The sequence below is a fragment of the Cavia porcellus genome, unplaced genomic scaffold, assembly GCF_034190915.1.
Source record: "Cavia porcellus strain 051 isolate PalLab524CR breed Dunkin Hartley unplaced genomic scaffold, mCavPor4.1 scaffold_21, whole genome shotgun sequence".
NCBI lineage: Eukaryota > Metazoa > Chordata > Mammalia > Rodentia > Caviidae > Cavia > Cavia porcellus.
In genome coordinates, this window is record NW_026947504.1 from 53,039,195 (window position 1) to 53,044,894 (window position 5,700).

The 5,700-nt window shown below is 31.8% G+C and overlaps 1 non-coding gene across 1 annotated transcript; it reads left to right on the forward strand.

Moving 5' to 3' along the window:
- The first annotated feature begins 5,151 nt into the window (after window positions 1-5,151).
- Window positions 5,152-5,259, forward strand: LOC111753770 (U6 spliceosomal RNA). The gene has a single exon (XR_002788555.1). It is a non-coding gene; the product is annotated as a U6 spliceosomal RNA (small nuclear RNA).
- Window positions 5,260-5,700: the final 441 nt, after the last annotated feature.

Genomic DNA, 5,700 nt, shown 5'->3' on the forward strand with positions numbered 1-5,700 from the left:
AACTACTGAATTTATTTTCTATCTTGGTGTCAAATTTAGAGTCAAATGAATAAAAAAATTGCGAACTTCATACTAACTGTATTTTAAATATATTTTGCATGTGTGGGTTAATTTTAGCTAGTTTTACATACTTGAGAAAATTTCTAGGTATTGTTTAAAAGAATCATAATCAACTTTCCAGATTGACCACTTTTCTCTAATGTTTCACTTTCAAATATTAAAAAAAAATGAAATGCTTATTAAGTAACTCTTAATAGCTTGGCTGAACAAGTTGGTTATTCAAATTGTGTTATCAAAGGCATGGTGTAATTGTTAATCCTCCATATTTTCAATCTTTACTCCAACCTCAAGGTAAAAGGCCAAAATCATCATCTTGTCACTTCGCATAATGCAGTCAACCTGACAATCTTCATTTTTATTGAACCTCCATAGGAGACAAGATTTATAAAAAAGTGTCATTTCAGTGACTCTGCTATAAATGCTTTTATAAATGCAATATGATAAGATGGTTTGTCTGCTAAAATTATCAAAGGATATAATCCCAACCTCCACTTTACTGGGATGAAGTATGCAAACTTTTCCTTTCTATTGTACAACTAAAAGTGTTATACATTATACATAATTCAATTTAGGAATCCTCCCAAAATGTAAAAAGAAAATAGAGTAGCTATTTTCTGAGAATACAAGGAATAACATAGTGATAAATTCTCTCAGTTTTCTTTTAATCTCCCATATTAGCAGTTTAAAGCTGCAAAAGCTGAAAACCTCAAAATACTAATAAACATACAAACATAAGTCTATTCACAGTACCATTATTCAGGGAAAAAAATTGCACCCAAGCTGCACATACACCAGGTTGGGGGGGGGGGATGATACCTTGTTATTCCAACCTGAGACACGGAGAATGGAAGACTCCTACTCCGAAGTCGTGGGATGAGAGAGCCCTTTTAATTCCTCTGGGTGGTGTCTGATGAAGTTGAGGAGAGATGTGGAATTTCTCTTTTGGACAGCAGTAATAAGAATACTGCCACCCCAACACTTACGCAAAGAACATGAAGGTCCATAATTTTTACCTTCCTCTCCTGGTGAGGAGGAATCTCCCCCAGCTTGTGGATAAATGGGGTTTCAGTAAGAAACTCAATCTTCTACTGCCACCTGGTATTACAGGAAGTGTATCTTTAATGTCCCCAGCTAAAATAGTGACAGTTATACTGGTCAAATAGAAGGCTCTAATAAAATTCGGAGACTCATAATATAATACTAAAATATGCAGGTTGTAATTGTAAATTACTTTTCATACAGACAAAAGAGAAATAGATCAATATTTAAATGGTTCCAAGAAATAAACTTCAGTGATGATATAAATAAAAATGAGGAAAATTTCTAATTAAGTATGATATAATATGTTTATGTATATATACATAATTACCTCATAAAATTCAATAATAGTTAAAATGTACATAAAGATGACGGCATGAGCTAGAACTTCCATGATAAATTATACCTTTAACCAGAAAAAGTAGCTCTTTCTCTTTCTTTTTTCCCCATGTGAGGAAATAGCAAGGTGTTTCATATTACATTTAAATTTTACTCCTGGGATCTTATTACAGAGAAAGGCTCAGGTTCATCTAAAAGTTTATGCATGCATATTTTAGTTTCTGTATTCTCAAGAGGCAAAACATTGAAAGAACTTACACATAGACAAATGGTTAAACTGTGTTGCACATTTTGGAACACTACTGAGCAATAAAAAGTAACAAACTATTGAAGTGCGCATGGTCTTGTCTGCATTTCCAGGGAAATGTGCTAGGAACAGGAGTAAAATAGTGTCAAAATATTCAGTATGTGGTTCCATATGTAGAGCATGCTTGAAATGACAGCATTATAGAAAAGGTATCAATGAACACTAGAAAATCTCATCGTTGTCTTTGAGGGGTTAAAGCAGGAGCAGAGTGGGGGAGGAGTAGAAGTAAGTAAAAGCACAACATGAGGAATCACTTTGTGTCTGCAACTGGTCCATATTCTAAACGTTTCCATGCCAATAATGTGACTGTGGTGCTATTCTATAGTTTTGCCAATGTTAGCATCATGATAACTGCAGTGCTGTATTACTGTCAAAAGCTAATAAAAGAGAATCTACAATTATTCTAAAATAAAAATATAAAAATTGACTTTAGCATGTAAAATTAATGTGTCACAAAAGTGGTTACACATTTGCATAAATCAAAGTACTTGGGTGCTCACATATGAGACTATTTTGTACATACAATCAAGAAAAATATTTTGTGTCATAAATTTAAAATGGTAAATATGAATTATTCTTAAAATATGCATGTAGTTAAAAGAAAACATAATTTCAATATAATTTTAAAATCTGATAAATTAATATTACAAAATTATTCACTATTGTATTGATATCAAAACCCTTTGCAAAGCAGACAATTAGTATTTTTTCTTGAAATAAGTATACATCTGTAAAACTGAGTAATCCTGAAAAATTTTAATTTAAGTAAATTTAAAAACTGAGAAACACAAAAATTAGGGCAAATGTTTATAATTCTAAACACATTTCTGTTTATCTGAAGGAAACTGAATATATATAGTATTGTTCAATTTCATATAAGGATTTTTAAATGTGTGCAATATCCTCCAGAGATTCCTACTCCAACAATAGATTATTGCAATGTGCAGGGCCACCAAGGAACATACTATTATAATGAATTCAAACCAGATTCATGTGAGTCATAAAAATATAATGGTAATAACAGAATGGTAATGATGATAAAGTAACTTGCACTAGGTCAATGTAGTGAGCCAGTAGTAAATGTACTTGGAAAATTTAGGTGTTCAGCCCATCCACTAAATCATGCTGCCCCTTCAATTTTAAACACTCAATAATAACGCATATTCATTATACATGAAAGAGAAAAAATTAAAAAGCAGCACTTTCTAAGTGCCCAAAGGGGGAGAAATGATTTTCACTTCTTGTCATTTTCCTTCTTCAACTGTGGTATTACCTAAAATATTAATCTCCTTTATTATTACTAAAATTGTTGGCTTTAACTGACTGCCTTTTACATTTTTTTTTTTTGTGCGTAGAGGAATAGAGGAGATTTAATAGCCATGTCAAGAAAAATTGTAATGGTACAGTTTGTTATAATTGCAATAACGAAGTGTGGATAGAACCACAGAAACTTCTGTCTAACAGTTCTTTCAGGCTCCAAGAGTTGGTTCCTCATGAGAGCTTCAAAGGAAGGTTCTGTTCCAAGTACCATTTCTTGGCTTGTAGATTTCTATCTTCTCCAGGTGTACTCACACTGTTCCGTCTTCATCCATTTCTCTCTGAGTCATCCTTAGGAGAACATCAGTCATTCTGAATTAGGATCTCTTGATAATTTTGTTTTAGTTTAACTGCTGTGTGTCAATCCTGTATCCAAACATGGTCACTTTGGCAATATTGTACGACTGGATGTCAACACATAAATTTTGGAAGTTACACAGTTTAATCTGCTACAGATTCAGAATCTCACATTCTGTTTCAGTGAAAACACGAGACTGACAACAAGAGAAGACTAACTGTAGTGATCTACAGCTTTCCTTTAAGAACACAAGTTTTTGGACTTACAGATGTATCTAACTTTGCCAGTCACTGACATGTCTTATAGAATAACAGCAAGTTATTAGAGGAGCATTCTGAATGTGTGATAGAACTGAGAATATCGTTATCAATGGGAACAATCTTAAAATGTGGCGATTAACATTTTTAAAAAAATGTGTTGAAAAATGTGGATTCAACTGAAAAAATTAAAAATGCAACATATATCCATATATATATATATATATATATATATATATATATATATATAAAACATATTTCATTTGGAAAATGCAAAAGGAAAAACTTAATGCTATTCTATTTCAGCATCATCCAGTTTTCTCCTGAAGTTAAAAGGTTCAAAAATTTAGATAGTTCATACTGATTTAAGTAAGGGACTACTAAAATTGCAATATGGGTTGTCTTTATTTGAAGGCACAAAATAAAAGGACATCTGTCTTTCCATCTCTTATATTTTGAAAAGAAAATTAATATTACAAAAAGTAAAACTGCCAGTCAATGCCCAATTCATTAAACATTGAAATTCACTTTTAGTATTAGGTATACAGTATTGTGGGTTGTGAGTACATTATGTAAAAATTACTTTAAAGGACAGAAAAATCCATCATCTATATTTAACTTGTCATGCCAGCTGTATGGCCAATATAATATATCAAATAATGTATTGAATTTCAGTTTTGTCCTAGCCTTATTAATGCTCTCCAAACTCATTATAAAAGTTAGTGTATTGTTGGTCAAAGGCTTCTGGGGTGTATATACATAGACAAAAAAAAAAAAAAAAAGGAAGGTGAAGAGTGAGAATGCCCTGTAAAAAGGCAAATTTAATCAACTGTAAAGTTAAAAAAAATATGGTAGCAGTAGTTCCCAACAGCCTTGTAAAATGTTTATGTGGCACGGAATTCAATAATATGGAGAAAACTCCTATCAACTTTTTTTCTGTAGCCTAAGGACTGAAAAAGTCATTTACAGGCTTGAGTGCTTGGGACATAAAAATAAAATAAACTGCAGAATGAAAAGGCCGAGTTCTTATATAATGTGCTAAACAAGACTGTCTCTGGCATTATAACATTGTGTTAAAAATCTAAGGAAGCAAAAAGGCATTTGAAATATACAATATTAAATGACAAGTATTGTTTATTGACATTATTTTAAAGATATAACATATGGGCTAAGGGTATGACATGATAGAGGAAATTCTTGAGAGTAATGTGTTTGGTCTAATTGATAGAATCACATATAAATGTGAAATGTGGTTTCTGGTCCTTATTTTGAGAAAATATATCCCAAGGGACAAGACTTCTTTATTTCACCTTAGCTTACATTTATAAAAAAAGACAATTTTTATTGGAAAATTATTTAAATATTTCATAGAGATCATAAAGGTTTCTCAGAGGAACAAAGCTTTAACTGAAAGATTACCTTATCCTTTAATAAATTAGTTTAGCTGAATATTTAAAATTTTGAATGTGCATTAATATGAATTATTATAGTTATACTTTCTGCTACTTATTAGAGCTAAAAACTCTGTGAGTTTTGTGCTCGCTTCGGTAACACATATACTAAAATTGGAACGATACAGAGAAGATTAGCATGGCCCCTGCGCAAAGGATGACACGCAAATTCGTGAAGCGTTCCATATTTTTTGGTTTGACTATTGTCTCCTTTGGAAGTCCTGTAATGTTTAGAATGCCTAAGTTTTATTGGTCTTGTTCTCTACTGTTTTATCCAACTTTATAATATCTAATGAGATAGACAATTCTTTTTAAGGAAACAAGAGACAACATTGATAACCATTGTTAATAACCTTGTACTCTGTTCTACACCATGTGCTATGTCTATCCTTGGTTTTGACTGATAGCTTTGTTTTGCCATATTTGACTTTATTCTCTCCCCCCCCAAAAAGTAATAAGAACTAAGGAGTAATAAAATCCAAAATGTGTAAATTTTGTTGTAAAAAAGAGAGGGAAAAAAAAGAGCTCTAACGGATATAACAGCAAGTGTGTTTGGGGGTGTTAAATGGCTGACTATATTAATGTTTTTGGATCATTGAACACAGCTGTTTGCAGTCTCTCTGTTTGAACGTC